This window comes from Pteronotus mesoamericanus, unplaced genomic scaffold, assembly GCF_021234165.1.
Source record: "Pteronotus mesoamericanus isolate MK-2021 breed Mesoamerican mustached bat unplaced genomic scaffold, CSHL_Meso_final scaffold_85, whole genome shotgun sequence".
Classification (NCBI taxonomy): domain Eukaryota; kingdom Metazoa; phylum Chordata; class Mammalia; order Chiroptera; family Mormoopidae; genus Pteronotus; species Pteronotus mesoamericanus.
In genome coordinates this window covers 31,572,431-31,591,013 of record NW_026555329.1, presented here as the reverse complement: position 1 = coordinate 31,591,013, position 18,583 = coordinate 31,572,431, and the positions used below count along the sequence as shown (strand labels likewise).

At 33.1% G+C, this 18,583-nt stretch overlaps 1 protein-coding gene across 11 annotated transcripts in view; it reads left to right on the top strand.

Moving 5' to 3' along the window:
• CD36 (CD36 molecule (CD36 blood group)) overlaps positions 1 to 18,583 on the top strand; it is a 76,745-nt gene that overhangs the window by 27,294 nt on the left and 30,868 nt on the right. For 2 of the 11 annotated variants that reach the window (XM_054564386.1, XM_054564377.1), the window contains exon 1: positions 11,785 to 11,926. The exons of 7 other annotated variants lie outside the window; for them this stretch is intronic. The gene's annotated coding sequence lies outside the window, so the exon portion shown is untranslated. Of the gene's footprint in view, positions 1 to 11,784; positions 11,927 to 14,694; positions 14,732 to 18,583 lie in introns of those variants that run through there. 2 more of the 11 variants (XM_054564378.1, XM_054564379.1) reach the window with 2 other exon arrangements.

Here is an 18,583-nt window from a genome sequence, read left to right as displayed (position 1 = left end):
CAGCTGCTCAGATCACGTGTGTGGATATCTTAGGTGTGTCTCCTTGCCAGGTGTGTTAGGCTTGACTTAGATAGTTTCCCTCTTGAACCAAAGTGTCATGGCTGACTGGCAGCCATCTTGTTTGACATGGGTAATTCCATTTTGTTTTATGTACTTTGTATCTTGACTGGACCAATGCCATTTTATTGGTCTTGCTCTCCACAGTGGGGAAGAGCTGATAGTAGAAAGATTGATTCCTAACAATGTTGAGTCCTGTGGTAAATGCGTGTTCTTATAACACTCCCTTTTTAGTTAAATAAAGAAAGATATTAAATAGAATGTTGGCATTTTTAGTGGCAATACCATGTTGATGCCACTAAATGTTTCATAAATCAAAATATGAAGGAAGCTTTGGAATCTTTTCTTCTGAACTCAGTATTAAAGGACATCTCTGAAAGCAAAGTCAGCCATTCATAGCTTTTGGAACACAAGCTGCTTCTCTACACACGATGCACTAAGGATCTAAGGATGTTACATTCTTAAAGAAATACTACTATTTTTTTCCCCCTATGGGAAATGGAAACATCTCTTAGCAATTATGATTTAGTCCATTGAATTGGCCAGATTTAGTCGGATTTATTCATTATGTTTCATCTTCAACTAAAATTTGAAGCCAATTCCCCAAAACACATCTTAACACTCATATATTGGAATTTTTCCAAACACAGACGTTGTCTATCCTCAGTTTTAATTTCATTCACCTAGGATTGGGTGAAGACTGTCTGAAAGTGACATATTCAAGGGTAGAATATTTTAATCACAGAAAAAAAACAGGTTTTCCAAATAATTAACTTGTACCAAAAGACTTAAAAAGAAAATCACCAGAGTATTCCCCCCCCAACCTAAATAACAAGGCAGATGAGCCAGAGAAAATTTAGTAAAATTTGTTATTTTTTGAGTTTCATAGCTTGAAGAATTTAAACATTTCCTATTACATAGAGTTGTAAATATGAGGTTAAGAAATAAGTGGCAGAATAAATTCAGTTTTGACTAAGATATTTTTTGGTAATATTTGGAAACCCATGACTGTGTATCGAACTGCCAGTGGAGGCAGGGTGTCTTTCAAAACAGAAATATCTGTAAATATCTGTGGATAATATGAAGAGATCCATAAAAGGATTAAAGAAACAGATTTCTCTTGATTTAGAGATAGACATGCTTTTGTAAGTGCAATTACAATAAGTTAATTTGGATACAATTTCAAACCTACATACCTAAAACTATATATTATTTTGAAAGAATATTAGATACAAATGAGTTGTCAAATAGAAGATAATTACAGCAGGTAAATGTAGGGTAATCGCGAAAGACCAGAAGGAAAACCTAAAACAGAGAAGCTTGTGAAAGAGAAAAGTATATCCTGAAGCTTACAAAAACAATATTTTGGGACTTTTTTTTTTTTATAACAGGCAAAATGTTCAATGGTTTTTAATTTTGAGTTGCATGAAATGGTGGTGTTTCCATGTTTTTGCAGGTTTATTTCACCTTTAAATTTTACTTGCTGTAGGCTTCTTTCCTCTAACCTTCTGTGATTATCCAGTTTTCCCTCAGGAGTTATAGAAAATGAGAGGAAAAACAGGCCTAGCAACAATCTTGGATCATGTCCAGAAAATGTTTTTAATCCTTGGAAGACATGGAGGATGCTGCTCCAAGCCTTGTACATACAGCTTGGAAAAACAATGACATTCTCAGCGTATTTACTCCCAAACAGGAAAGCACTGTGCTATTAACATAGGAAGTTTTAGAGGTGTACTGACATGCTCAGACAATATAAGCATCTCAGTTCACATTTGTATGTTTCCCCATGAACTGGAGGCATTGTGAAGTAGGACTGTTGGCTTACCTAAATACCGCAACTGAGACACCTTGGGTCCCAAAAGCCATGAAAACAGTATGTCCCAGCAGTCTCTCAGGATAGAGGCACTAATTGAACAGTGTCAAACTAGCAGAAATAGCAGAGGTATTTAAGGGTGACATTCCATAACAATTCAGATTCCATTACCTATTTTTTACTTAAACCACAATGCAATGTCAGAACAAAAGGGACAGTGACATTCAGTTATCTGAAAGAGGATGGTGACAATAAACACGTTTTGAGTCCTTTGGTGTTTGTTGGAGAACAATGAGGACGACAGACACTTGCATAAGGACAGGATTGATGCTACCCAAACATACCTAGTAGAGTTAGAAGGATGGAAGGTTTCTTTCTACTCAACCACAAAGTAAATACCTTTATCAAGTCCATTGTCAGTGCTCCATAGTACAAAGCAAACTTTAATATGGATACTAAAGTATCAGGGCTAAAATGAAGTTGAATAAGTCAAACTTTATTACTCAAAATTTAAGTGTGAAGGTTCCAAAGGGAAGGTTTTACTCTGCTTCTGACAAATATTCAATTGCTCTCATTCAAGGAGATAACCAGCTATCACCGACACACATGCAGGACAATTGCAGCGTTTTCAAATTTTAGAATTTTTCTGAATTTAAATGATGTCTGTCTCATCCATTATAGAGTAGTATACTGCCAATATTAATTCTGTCTGGATTCTAATGTTTACAGTTTCTAGAATATAGTCATGAAAATATGTAAAAAGCGATTTAAACAATTTAACATTTCCAGGAAAACATTTGCTTCTTGGAAATCTTAATATGTTTCAAGGTCTTCATTTGAGAAGTAGCACTTTAAAACCAACTACTGGTCTCTCAGAAGATGGAAAACTCAGGCTTTTCCAAGAGCCCACTGAGAGTCAACTTAGAAAATGATGGTTTGATTTATTACAGGGTTTGATAGACTGTTTTATATTCCTTTAAAAGTCCTAGCAGAAGCTGCTGTGTCATTCATATGCAGGGTGTGTGCCAAATGTTTCTTGGAAATGTCAGAGAGAAGGATCAAACTCCAGCATTTCAAAAAAAAAAAAAAAAAAAAAAAATAAACAGGCTAGAGAGAGGCATCCGAAATATATTATTTCCTGTGTGGTGATTTTTTAAATAAATTGTTGTTATATAACACGGTTCTTAGAAACTTTTTTTCTTTAGCTTTAAAAAGAAATCTAATTAGGTATGCTTCCAAGTCCCTAAGAAAGTGTTGTTGTGCATGTCTGTCTGTGTGGATGTATGTACATTTAACTCTTTCAGAAATCTGATGCCCAACTGTTGAGTTTCTTTAAACTTAAGATAACAGAATTGCAGATAGCATAAATGTCAATATAACTGAGTTTTTCCAGGAAGACTTGCTAGTGTGGTTAGTATGTCTATTTATTAAATGGAATAAACCACTTTGTTTCATTGGATAATTTATCTGATTTCTTTATATAAATTTCTCTCTCTTTATACATTCATCATGCTCCTCAACTTTTTAAATGTTATTTATACAGAATAACAGAAACCTAATATTATTTCAGCATTTTAAATCATATCATTTTGATCAAGCCATGAGCCAATGCAAATGTAAACTAATTTCTTAAGTCTTCTTAAAAATATTTTATTTATTTTAAGATCCCACATCAGGGACAGTTTCTAGACTAGATTATATTTCCCACCATTAATACTTGCTGTATCCTCAATTCAATGAACTTTGTATTTTCTTCTTAGTGAATTTCAAATTTATTGATTGAATAACTTTTTTCTCAAACTTTTTATTTGGTCTTCATTAACTAAATACTTGTTTTTGTTATTGATTTTTTTTCCTACTATTTTACCACACTATGTTTGAGGCCTAGTCATTCTTTTATCTGAATATTTCTGTTCCCCCAACAATAATTTCCCATCTACTGTATGAATACAAATTACATTGACAACTATGTTCATCATAACCTTCCCTTTTTTTCTTTGTTGATTTGTTGATTTTTTTACTTTTAGGTATATTTTATTGATGATGTTATTATAGTAGTCCCATTCTTTTTTTCTCCTCTTTATCCCCCTCTATCCTGCATCCCCCTTCCTTCTAGCATTCTGCCCTCTTGTCCTTAGTTCATGTCCCTGGATCGTATATATAAGTTCTTTGGCTTCTCCATTTCCTATACTGTTTTTAACCTCCTCCTGTCTATTTTGTTCCTACCAATTATGCTTCTTATTCCACGTACCTTTTTCCCCATTCTCTCTCCTCCCCCTGACAACTGATACCTCTATATGATCTCTATTTCTGCAACTCTGATTCTGTTCTAGTTGTTTGCTTAGTTTGTTTTTATTTTCCTTTTCTAAGTTCAGTTTTTGGTAGTTGTGAGTCTGTTGTCATTTTACTGTTCATAGTTTTGATCTTTTTTTTTTTTTTCTTAGATAAGTCCTTTTAACATTTCATGTAAAAAGGGCTTGGTAATGATGAGCTCCTTTAACTTGACATTATCTGGGAAGGACTTTATCTGCCCTTCCATTTTAAGTGATAGCTTTGCTGGATGGAGTGATTTTGGACAGTCGTTCTTTCTTTTCATGACTTTGAATACTTCTTTCCAGTCTCTTCTTGCCTGGAAAGTTCTTTTCAAGAAATCAGCTGATGGTATTATGGGAACTCCTTTCTAGATAACTTTCTCTTTTTCTCTTGCTGCTCTTAAGATTCTCTCCTTACCTTTAATCTTGGGTGTTCAATTATGATGTGTCTTGGTGTATTCCTCTTTGGGTCCAACTTGTTTGGGATTCTCTGAGCTTCCTGGACTTGTATGTCTATTTCCTCTGCCAGTTTGGGGAAGTCTTCTTTCATTATTTTTTCAGATAAGTGTTCAATCTCTTGCTCTTCCTCTTCTCTTTCTGGCACCTTTATGATTCAGATGTTGGAACATTTAAAGTTGTCCTACAGGTTCCTAAGCCTGTCCTCATTTTTTAGAGTTCTTTTATCTTCATTCTGTTCTGGTTGAATGTTTACTTCTTCCTTTTGTTCCAAATTGTTGATTTGAGTCCTGATTTCCTTGCCTTCATTGTTGGATCCCTGTATATTTTTCTTTATTTCACGTTGTATAGCCTTCACTTCTTCTTTTATTTTGTTGCTGTACTCAATCATTTCTCTGAGCATCCTGATTACCAGTGTTTTGAACTCTGTATCTGATAGGTTGACTATCTCCTTGTCCCTTAAATCTTTTTCTGGAATTTTGATCTGTTCTTTCATTTGGGCCATATTTGTTTGTCTCTCTCTGTGCTCCTGTTATGTTGTAAGGTGTGGAGCCTTAGGTATTCACCAGGGTGGGGCAACCCACTTCACAGCATTGCGGTGCTGTATGTAGGGGAGGGGTCAGAGAGGGAACACCACCATTTGATCAGCTCTTGCCTTCCTTTCAGTTACTTCCCCCACTACCCACAAGTGGATTACACCCTTCAAAGTACTGCCCTGGTGTTGATTCCCAGGTTAGTGGGCTTGTGTACATTCTAGGACCTTGTGGGCCCCTCCAGCAGACTCTCCTATGAGGCTTGCAGTTTCTCCCACTGCTGCAACTGCTGCAGATTTATATAGCCAGAGGTTTTGAGGCTTTAGTTTGCAGCCGCGAAGCCCTGACTTGCGTGATCTGTCTTGCTCCCCACTTGATCTTCCTAGTTTATCTGCACAAGAATGTGGGACCACCTGGTCGCCAGCCACCGCCTCACCTGTTGGGTCCACAAGCCGCTGCCTTGCCACTCATCCTCTCTACTCGGCTGCCCATCTCCACCCCTCCTACCTGATTGGATGAATGTTTCTTTAACTCCTTGGTTGTCAGACTTTCATACAGTTTGATTTTCTGGCAGTTCTGGTTGTTTTTTGTTTTTAAATTGGTTGTTATCCTTTTGGTTGTGCAAGGAGGCAAAGTATATCTATCTTTGCCTCCATCTTGGCTGGAGCTCTTATTTTTTTAGTATCATTTAAATATTGACTTTTTCTTTCTCCTCTCCTTAAAGAGTTAAGTAGGCTTTGCAAATTTTTCAAGTAAAGATTAGGCCTGCCAACATTTTTAGGCAGCCCATGACATTTACATATTAATATGACGCCATCCACATGAGAAGTACCCACAAAGGTGGCCTCTCTTTTCTCTTTTATACATATCCCCTACCATGGCTTCTTTTAAACACATTATTTTATTTTAATGCAGTATTTTTGCTTTCATCCTGTGTTTCAATTTATTAGACCACGTGGTTTAAATCTAAACTTCAATTACTCAATATTCTGCACTTTCTCTTTATTAATGTCCTTGAAATATTCTTTTAAAGGTGATATTAGAAACCTCCATGTTAGACTGTCAATCTTTCACCCACATTATATTATACCATTATGTCTTGTGCATTTAGCATTCTTTTATTATGTTCATATATATTTATTTATTTTTATTTCTTTGTATAAACCCCTTCCTCACCATACAAAGCAAGTAAAACATCCTGTTGGCTTAATACTTCTATAAATGAACATGACAGCAATTAAAAAAAATAGATGTATGTTCAAATATATACACATACACATATGTAATCATAGGTATATTACATATGTATAAATATGTGTGTATAAATCTCCATGGTTAGTTATCCCCAAGAATTAAAGTACTAAAACAAATTTTACCTTATAATTTTACACTGGTAACTAATATTTTGAGACAGTTTATTGGTTTTTAGAATGGATTTTAATTATCTTATTTAATCTCAAAATAATTCTGTTAATTGCCACTTACAGAATATCATCACTGTATATTCCTTGTTTGCTGTGTTTAGATAGGATTTATCTCAATACAATATCAAATATTACACAATTATTTAAAATTGTTATTCAATTTATCTAAAGGTATTGAAAAGTATATGTAATATTAATTATTAATCAAGGACTTATTTATATTTTTGTTTTCTCTCTCAGAAAAGAATATAAGTTCTCAGTTAGTTTATGTGGGTTTTAATCCTTGTTTTGGCATGCTTAGCAAGGTGACCTCAGATAATTGTCTAAAGAGCCTAATAAGGTGATATTATAGGTCAATGAGGTAACACATGCAAACTCCTTAGTTTAACAACTATCAGATAGCAAACCCCAATATGTGTTAACACTAAATCTTTATAGTTTATGCCTTTGCTTACTTATAAGATCTAGAATTATAATGTATATTATACTAAAATTCTTTTCATTTCCTGAATATAAAAAAATGAAATTAACTATATTTTTAAATATTGTGTTTATTTATTTTTAGGAGAGAGGAAGGGAAGGAGAAAGAGGGAGAGAAACATTTATTGATTGCATTTTGCATGCCCCAACCAGGGACTGGCCTGCAACCCAGTCATGTGCCCTGACCAGGAATTGAACCAACAACATTTTGCTTGGCAGGATGATGCTAAATGAATTAGCCATGGTAGTCAGGGCAAAAAATTAATTATTTAAAAATCTTCACTATATAGAAACTGCATGCAGCTTTATATCTTTCAGTTTAAGTCTACCATCTGATTTAATCTTCAACTTGAGTATAGATAAACTCTGTACTTATATTTTCTTTGAAAAGAGAGGAAGTCAAGAATATGATTACTATGTATTGCCCAATTCACAGTTCTATTATTGTTAATAAAGCTGGGATCAACACGTGGGCCATGTGATCCCTCTTCTAGAACTCTTATAATACATCCATCATCTGTTTCTTAGATATGTTGTCATATTTATCTTACTCAACTTACTTTACTCTTCCTCTTTTACTTCACAAGTGTTAAATTCCATGAATCAGCTTATCTAAAAGTACTGTTTTAAAGGATTTTTAAGGACCATACAAGTGTTAGAACAAGTTTTGTTTATTATTTTATATTCTTGAAGTGGAAAAAGCCTTTCAAAGCATGGTGCAATACTTAAAAGAAAATTACTATGAAAGTTAATGGCATAACAATTCAAAATTTTGGTAATTTAAAAATACAATAAAAATAAAGTTAAAAATAGATTTAAAATGTTTTAAATTGTCAAATGTCAGAAGACTATTTCCTTACTAGTTAATAATAGACAAAAAACATACAAAAAAAGATAAACAAGGACATTATCAGAAATATTTTAAAATATATATGCCTAATATACTTAAGAAATAGGTTAAACTTCACTCAGATATTTACCAATTAAAAAAAGGACTTGCTAATAAAATTCTGTATAAGCCAGTATGAGTGAGGTATAGAGATAGACATTCTCACACATTGTGTACACGCATGAACAGAAATTTGGTGAAACTCTTCTTACCAAAAAAAAAAAAAAAAAGTACACACTTTTAACCTAGAAATTATACTTTCTGCTGTTTCCTGGTGTCTTAACATCAGTAAACAAAACCTTATGTACATGAATTTTAGCATGGCTTTTGTAAGATCAAGATTGAGTAACAAAAAAGGAGACTGGTCATTTAAAAGACAATACATTATTTATGATGGAATTTATTTTTTTCGTTTTGGAGAAAGACAAAGTTTATCCATGATGTGAAGGTATCTCCAAGGCATATAATATGAAAAGAGGCAAGTTGCAGAAAGTATAATTCAGTATATGTAATATCCCATGTACATATGTATATAAGTTTAAAATTCATGTAATTACTAGGATGGAGAGAACATACCTAAAATTGGTTACTTCAGAGGAATAAAATTGGAGGTTTAAAGAGATTTCTTAATTTATAAATTTCTATCATTTTTAATATTTCTTAGTTGTCCATATAACTTTAATAAATCTCTAAAATAAAAATTGACTTAATAGCCAATGATCTCCATAGTAATTATCTATTGAACAAATACTAAGGGGCAGGCTCTGCACAAAGTCCTTCATATTACCACTCTCAATATTTACAAAAATTCCAAACTGGAGATATTTCATTGTGACTAAGAGAGGCAAAGTAGTTAGGAAGTGATGAATGCCAAATTCAAACTCAGGTTCATTCACTTTCACATCAAATGCTCTGTCCCAGTCAAACCACTGATTATTTATGATATGAACAAGATGCATAGTAACTCTGGGTTTCTAGTTATTCTCACCCCCTTTGAAATATTATTATAGTTATGATATTCATTGAGTGAGTTCATTCATTCAACCAGCTTGAGCCTGGGATTCAGCAGTGAATTAAACAATGTGTTCCCCTCCTCACCTGCTTCACAAAGCCAACATTCTAATGGATGCAGAACCTGGACTAGAAAATAAGTCAAGTGCATGTCCATAGTACTATGTTATGCCATCTGCAGAAAATAAAACAGAGAAGGGAGAAAAAGAACAGGAGCCCAGTGGGAAGGGAAGCACATTTGAGTGCCTAGTAAACAGGCCCCCATCAAGCATTGTACACAACTCACCTCATTTAGCTCTTATTATTACATTCTTATTGAGTTTTCTCTATTTTTTTGATTAAGAAAATAAGAGTAAACCCTGGCTGGTGTGGCTCAGTGGATTGAGCACCAGCCTGTGAATCAAAGGGTTGCTGGTTCAATTCTTAGTCAGGACACATGCCTGGGTTTCAGGCCAGGTCTCCGGTGGGGGGCCGCTCAAGAGGCAACTGCACATTGATGCTTCTCTCTCTTTCTCCTTCCCTTCCCCTCTCAAAGTAAAAAAATAAAAACGTTAAAAGAAGAAAATAAGAGCAAGTAGTTATTTAACTCCTAATCCCCAGTCATTGTAGCAAATGCCTGGTAACATCAAGATTCACTCATGTCTGACACCAAACACTACGTGGCCCTCTCACAAAAAAAAAAAAAAAGAGAGAGAGAGTTCCCAAAGAACTGTGCCTAGGTTGACTTTATTATTTTGAAAATTTTATATTTCATTCTATTAAATTTATCCAGGGTGATAGTGGATTTACATAAGGCAAGAGAATACTGTCGTATGATAAAATACATCCCTTCAAAATAGTGTGGCTATGTAATCTTGTAAAAATGAAAACCTCAACATTCTTTCCTCTAAAATGGATGCAGCATTTTTCTGCCTCATTGTTCAAGGTGTATGTTTTGCTTAAAATCTAAATATGTGGTTGTAGATTTTACTTAGCTGTGCATTTTCCAGATCTTGTATGCTAAGCTATGCAGGAACTGTTGTCTATGGGACTGAACACTTAACAGCTGCTTCTAAGAATGTGAATTTGATTCTTTGCACTGTGCTCATGGAGTATGTGACACTTTCCACTCCAGAGACAGTCAGAGGATTTGGGTGGATAGCATTAGGCTTCTGATTAAATAGTTATCCAAGTAAGTTCAATGTCAAATTAGGCATCTGTTGATATTTTGCATGTATTTATTCTGAAATGTCTTTCTCTAATATTTTTCATATTTTCATTTTGATTTAACTATTCTTTCAATATGTTTAAAATATGCTCTTTTAAAAAGGTCCTATCTGAACTCCTGTGTTGGTAGCTATTTCTGATTTGTCATATGTTTGTGTGTGCTTGCACACACATGTAAGAATTAGGTTGAGAAGAAAATATATCAAAGCAGTTTAAATAAGTAAAATTACTACGCTTAATCAAAGTGTTTAATTAGCTATTATACTACCTTTTTACTAACACAACAAAGATAGAAGGTCACCATTATAAGAAAATTATCTTTTTAAGGTAAATTAAATTTCTGTAAGTTATCCTTTTAAAATGAAAAGCATAAACTATAATGGCATTGTGCAAGCCTATTTCTGCTTTATCCTAATTAAGTGGTCTGAAATTTGGGAAAAAAACAAAGTATTTTATAACATGTTATTAATTTTTAAATAAATATGTCAATAAAAATACATTGGAAAAGAAAGCAATGCTGGGGGGTGTGGGGGAAAGAGCACTTCAGTTGTATTGCTCTGCTAACATATGATAGGATCCCCCACATGCCCGGAAGGAATAGCAGGAGCAAGCCAATGGTAAGGACTGGTTTGAATAAGATGTAATGAGCTAAATATATTTCTCCCTATTTCATTAAGTTACTTTATTTCAAGGTTGACTTGGAAGCATTTATTTAGAGGCCAATCTGATAGGTGAGAATTTAACCTGAAGATATTGATTTTGCCTGCAGGATTCTAAAACTTTCTTTGTAAAAATGGACTCTTAATATTGAGGGTGTCCCCCACCAAACCGCAAGGACTTCTATTTTGATTAGATTTAAAATTAATGACTTTATTTTAAAGTAATTCATGTATATACTTTTTAATATATATTAAAAGGTCATTCGAAAGAGTAATTCTATTTAAAAGTTATGTAATAGTTGTATTTTGGCTGAAAAAATTAAGAGAGATTTTACATTTTGATTTTTGTAGTGGGAGTTTGCTACACCCATGAAACTTTTATAAAACTAACAGGAAAAAAAAATGATAAACAGTTAAGATTTCCAGTTAGAACAATAGACTATTTCCTTTTTAAAAGTCCATTTGTCATCCTTGTTGATTGACAGAGTTTCCAACTATTTTCAAAGTCACTATTCTCAATGCACTTCAGATTATTGCTGCATAGAAAAGTGTGTTTTCTTTAAACTTCATGAGTTTGGCAAACTGATCATGACAGGGAAGTGAAACTGCTTAGTTTTTGTAATTTACAGTTTTCACACTTGAATCCCTAATTCGTCATGTGTAGTAATGACTGTGTAGTGAATCAGAGGCAGCTTTAGTTCCTTTTTCCTCCTTGACTTCTGACTTACTTGGATGGGAAAATGGCCAAAAATAAAAAAAAATAAAATGCTGTAGATTATCTCAGATATAGGTAATAGGTCTTCTCCAGACCATAAAAATAGATGCTTAAGAGCCAGTCCAGTAATGTGATATGTGTGGGTTTCTTTCTTCATTTTTTTTTTTTTAATTCCTCTGGCAACCAACCATTTACTCGGGGTTGACGTTGTGCTTTTTTTTTTTTTAAAGCATATTTAAACTCACACACTTTCTGAAATGAGGGTTTCAGTGTAGGGTTTTTTTCTGCAGAATACCATTTGGTCCTACTAAGAACTGTCTGTTCAAATGTTGGAGCATTTGATTGAAAAATTCTTCTTAGATTTTTTAAAGGTAAGTTGTATGATTTTTTTAATAAAAAAAGATTTCTATCTCTCAAGTAATAGATGACACTACTATATAAACACTCTTAAGAAGTTATGTAACAAGAACAAGGAACTGTAGCTGTTTTCTTCAAGTCACTAGGCTTTATTTAAAAATTAGGTTTGTGTTGTCCAAGTTATCAATCTTCTACATTTTGTGTTTAAAAAATATTAAAATCTTGTTTAACAGTAAAGGGTATTTCACTTCTTTATGTTTAAAATGTTTTTCTATAAACATTTATTTGTTAATATTTTAAGTGATTTATGATCCAATTAGATTATTGTGAAGCTTTCATTGTATACTTAGGCTATTTATACATTATTTTTAATTTAAATTATGAATAAAAATCATCATAAATGAAAATCAATATAGTAGGATTAGTTTTTATAAGTTACCTTCCACTCTTATGTCAACTTGCTCTCTAGTATGCAATTGTTAACTACTTACTACTTTATAGAGACATTAGCTTATTTAATTCTCTATCTGAATTTCACAATTTTTTGTGAACTTGACTTTGTCTATATGGTTATATACAATGTGTATTTGGATATGTTCTTATTAAATACTTTTTAAGTGAACAAACATTATAATTGCTCTGGGAATGGTAAATTATATTAACTTCAAATAATGATTCTAGATTTTATCACTGGCCCAAGTGTAAATTATAAAAAATTTGGTAGCAGAATAAAAATAATCCAAAATTGATGGTTTGGGTTATGTAGGAAGCTTATTTCAAATATCAGAAAAGTATTTTATTGAATGATGATATCAAGTATAAATAAAAATCATTCTGAAGAAATTAAACATTTCTAATTACAGTAAGTGAATCTATTTATAACTGTAAATGGCCTAAATTTTCTAGAGTAAATTTCAAATAGTTATTGGGATTATCAAGTAGCATATAGAAATATATTTTTTAATTGTTTGCATGTATTTTTCTGCTCATTCCTATGTAATTTTAAATTAGTAATATCTTTTGAATCTAAAAGAAACATTGCTTTTAGTATTGGTTCACAAAACAACCAAAGTGAAATTTTAAAAATGTTTTGTCATATAGAGGCTCCAGTGGTCCACTGAAATTTATGAAAGAAGAAATATGATGACATTTTTTCATTTATCAGAATCATTATTAAACCAGAACAGTATATCAGATACACAGTCATCACATAATAAGTTAGGTTGGGAAGAAAATCACAACTATAACTGGAGAGGGACTTGGAAAGACTATACTGAGAATTTTATACTATACTGAGAGTTTACTTCAGAAGTTATAGTTGCCATACTTATTTATTATGAAAATATTTGGCCATGTTTACTCAAATACATTTGAATCTTATGGATTTTTTTGTTCCTGGAGGAACTAATTTTGTAATTGTTTTCTTATTTAATCACAATGTGTTTTAGTTCACTAGCTAAATCATGGCTAAAAGTTTCAAGCAGCATTTTCTAACCTATTAGCTTTTATCCATGTGCATGGTATTCAAGTTTCTATATATAAAAAGAATAAATCATCTCATCAGATTACATTGTAACCTAAGTGTTTTGCAAATAATAATTATGTTTTGCATAAACTGCATACATTTATCAGTTTATAATAATACTTTGGTAAATATGAAATAATATTATGCTATGGTTGTTTAATATAATATTTTATAATATTTCAAAATAATAACATTTGCTATGATAGGAAATGTTATACATAACTCATTTAATTTTGTTTGACATTTGCAATCTTATATAATATATAATATACCCATTATAGAGAAAGTTGTGTCACATGGAAACTAAAATATTAAGACTCAGAATTAAACCAAATTACTTGACTTCAAAGTCCAAAATCTTAATGACTATAAATCTTATAATATCTCACTATTATAGTAGAATCTGGAGTAGAAAATAGATAGCAGCATTTCTGTCTAGGGTTCAAAGCTTAAGAATGGCTCTAAACCTAAGCAGATTATGACTGTAATCATTTCAGACCTATAGTATTCTCTGTAATCAAGTACTCCGAAAAGTATTCCAAAAGATAGGTTTGCTTCTAGGCAGACCTTTTACTATATGAAGTCCAATATACTTAATGGTTTTAATTTTTTTAAAGATTTTATTTATTTTCACACAGAGGGGAAGGGAGGGAGAAAAAGAGGGAGAGAAACCTCAATGTGTGTGGTTGCTCTTATGTGCCCCCTTCCGGGGACCTGGTCCACAGCCCAGGCATGTGCCCTGACTGGGAATCAAACTGGTGACCCTTTGGCTCACAGTCTGGCACTCAAGCCACTGAACCACACCAGCCAGGCCTAATGGTTTTAATTTTTAAAGACTACCATCAAAACAAGTTTTATATTTTAATATTTGAAAAGTACAATTTAATGAAGTGTACTATTGTTTTATATTACACATCTTTTTGTATTATATATTTTTATATCCACATATTCTGATAGGATGGAAATGTACATATAAATTAAAAAGATTGTGTGGTAACTTCAATAAGAAAAGATGTTTGAGATTTATTAATCTAGTTATTTAAAAATGTTGTGCAGAGCACTTGGGTTCTCTAAGAATGACTAGTGGGATATGGCTGGGACAGGAAAGGGTCACAATTTCGGCCCCTTTTTAACAGACTGGCTTTTTTTAAAATTATCTTTATATATTGGGATTACATGTAAAATTTATTTTTTAATATTTTATATTTTTTTCTATTACCACTTACCCCCTCATACCCTCTTTCACCTCCACCCCAGGTCCCCTTCCACAACCACCACACCCTCGTCCACGTCTGTGAGTCCTTTTTATCTTTTTTTTCTTGTAAAATTTAATTTGAAGGAAGAATTCTATTTTTAAACAGAAGTTTCTGAAGTACTTATCTAAACACCTTATCTATCCTCATGATAAAACATAACCAGATTTAAATGATTGATTTAAACCCATTTCAACTCACTTGGATTTGAATCTGAATCTTAATCAAGTTTGAGAAATCATGGCTTTGTAAATGCACCTAATGTGGTGTAGGACAAAAGTGTGAAAAAGGATTTAATTAGTTTCGAAAACTAACTTTCATCATTTATATCCAACCTGTTGAACTAATCTACCTCCCCCATATAAAAGTTCAAAATGGGTTTTGTGAGCAGATACTGTATTTATTAGGGGAGGAAGCTGTGTGTCAAAAGAATAACTGTGTGTGTGTAGAGGAAAACAGGTGGGTGGTTTTCTATATTAAGGAAATTGAAAGGAAGGCTTACAGGTAGAATAGGAAATTTGAGGTACTACTTACTCATGAGTAAGATAATGTCATTCAGGTTCTGGTATTCATTTATGATTCAAGAACTCTTGTAATCTAAAACTTTTCAAATTTTGTAGTTCACATCCCAAGAAATTTTGCGTCTAGGCCGTACTTTTTCTGGGTGGAGTTTCTTAGGGAACACAGATTTACCTACACATGGGAATAATTACAAAGTCCCTGGGAACTGGAATCTTCTGATTTTCTGAAGTATGTATTGGAGAGGCTTCTTGTGGCTCAGCCTCTCAGTTTCTACTACTAGGTTTTCAACATAGTGGAAAGGCATAATGATCATACATTCATTCTAGAGATGCTCCAGGGATTTGACAGTAAAAAAAGAAAAATTCTATTCTTTATTCTTTCAAAGATATCCCAAGGGAATAAGATACCCTCACCAATTCTGCAAAAGGAATTGGAATTATGATCTATAAACTGAGAAGATACAGCTTATTTTCCTATTTTCTTTGATCCTGACAGAAGTCTCAATACAAGTTTGGTTAAATATTCACAATCTTACCTATACAATTGCAGTTTAGAGTCTTGTATTTATTTTTTTAAAGATTTTATTTATTTATTTTTAGAGAAGGGGGAATGGAAGGAGAAAGAGAGGGAGAGAAACATCAATGTGTGGTTGCCTCTTGTGCACCTCGTATCGGGGACCTGGCACACAGCCCAAGCATGTGCCCTGACTGGGGACCTAACCAGTGACCTCTAGGTTTGCAGGCCAGCGCTCAGTCCACTGAGCCACACCAGCCAGGGCTCAATTATAAGTGTTATTTTATGTACCTGTGGTTAATTTTTGCTTTCTAAATGTAGGTACTTTAAGCAGAAGCAAATTATTACAGATACAAATGTCTATTTTATATGAAGGAAAAATAATAATAAAGAACAAGAATTAATCCAAAACTAGAAAGTGAGGTAAATGACCTATTTTAATATGTAAAGAGCTGTGTTAGTAAGAAGACTAAGTGCATAAGACACAAATTTTGCATGTCCTCAATCAATATTTAACTTTTAAAGGAAAGAAAATTAGAAACAAACTACACTTTTTTTCCCTGAGGGTAAACATGAATGGAAAAGTTGTTGAATAGAATGTACTGCTAGCCTGAACTTTTCCCTTATGTTCTCGGTAGATGTATTACATAATATGTTTGGTCCTCCTTTGCCTCTGGTTAATAAAAGTGATTGTAATTTTGTAGTATGAAGCATAAGGTTAAAGTGTAATTATAGTAGCAATACGTAGTTACTCATGATGATATCAATACTGAAGGATAATAAATGAACCCAAGTGTGTCCAGTATCTTGCTTAGGCTTGGGAAAACAATGTAGGAAACTTACATAATGTTAACAAAAGTGACTCAATCAGAAAATTTGAAAGAGATAATCTCTCTCTCTCTCTCTCTCCCCCCTTCGCTCCCTCTCTCTTTCAAAACTATCAGTATTGAAGCAATGTCAGATTAATATTTGTATCTTTGTTTATATATCATCCAGACTGGTGTTGGACTAAAGACTTTTTAACCATGTTATTCTAAAGAATAAATTTCCTGACACTAATGTTTTCTGATGAACCTGATTCAGCAGCAGTGGTTGTGTACATATTTTACTTCAGCTTTAAGTTCACGTGAGGCAGAGTTTAGACATTACCCCTGTATCCGCATTAACTGACACCTCTGGGCCCAGCGTCCTTAGAGGTCATAATGGTGAGATTTCTGGTTTAGAGAGGGAAGCATTGGACAGTATGTGCTGTGCCTGGGTTCTCAAGTGGACACTCTTGGGACTGTTTGCTCCTTGCAGAAATTCTTCCTTGTACTACACGGGGCTACTTTAATAAAAGAGAAAGATTCTGGATAAATCAGATAGATTCACGACTACATTATGGCATAGAATCTGGAAAGGAGCCAATATGTGCACATATATCTATTTTAGCAACAATAGAATTGCAAATTTTAAATCATTTTATATTCCATCTGTCAGATTTGCAAATGACATTCATATTGAATAATTTGTAGTGAAGTTTATATAGAACATAAAATAATATTCCAAAAAAGATGATTTAATCGTTGACTTGTATTTTTTTTTTTAAAGATTCATGATGTTCTAGAAATGAAACCAGAACTTGACAGTGTGGATTTCCTGTTTCAATTTTTAAATGGGCTTGCAAAGCCACAGATCTCAATAGAGATTGTCCTAGGATGTCCTAAAGGTGGAAACGAGAGTGTCAGAAAAACCAGGTTCTCTGGGTTCCCTCCACTGCTGTGGTCATAATAATTCTATTGGTCTTCCATGTGACAGTTTGAGTGAAGACTAATTAAGCTGCTTAAATTAAAAACTAATCAGATTTTAAGCTTTTTATTTTTTTAAACATGAGGAAAATGAGGTATAGGGACAATAAAAGGTTTACCCATGGTCACCTGTCAAGAGAGTGGCAAATCAGTGTTTGGTTTAATCTCTAGTCTACTAATCTCAATGACACCAGGATAGATCCCCCATATTTGATTGCAACGTTATGTTACAACTTGCAAATTTGTTGTAACATAATAACAAATTTTGGGGGAGTTGGGGAATGGTCTATGAAATAGGCTTTCAGTAAATATTATTTAATAAGCTATCTTGAATATGGTTGTTTATTTATAATATACAGAACAGCAGGATGATATTCTGTACTTAGTGATTGCTATGGTTGTATAAAACATGTTTCAAGAAAAATTTAAGGTGCTGTACAATTTTACTTTGCAAGGTAATTCTACTTGATAAGATCCAGTCCTTTTATCAACTTTAAATAATTTGGTCTGTTGTATTATGACAAACCTGGCCAAAGCCATAAGAGGTAGCATGCTGCATGAGTTAGAGGGAAGGGAAAGCTATTCTTCATACTTGACCTTGAGGCAATTAATAAAAACACAACCCCACTTGCTCAGTGAGATAAAATTCCACAGGAAAAATAAGTCACATGTTTAGGCTTTTGTTTTTTTCTTTTACATCTGAAGAAACTTGTGACACCCATGACTTGTACAAGCTTCTTAGGCACCAGGACCTCAGTGTGAATAAGTTTGTTGCATCTTGACTGAGAGTGGAAGCATCCTAGGTATAAGGCATAGCTAGAGGGATATCACAATGGATAAAGGAAAGTAAAAATAAATGCATAAAATTGCCATGGAAAAATTTTGTGACATTTATCTTCCTCCATTTTGGGGAAAAAAGTCTATTTTTTTCTTTTTTTTTCTTACCATTATTTTCTTAGCTATGCATATAGTATTCTTGAAAAATTAAATGATTCCTTAAGTGGAAATAAATACTAATAGAATCATAAGACCGGTAAAAAAAAAAAAACTGATGCAACAAAACTGTGGAGA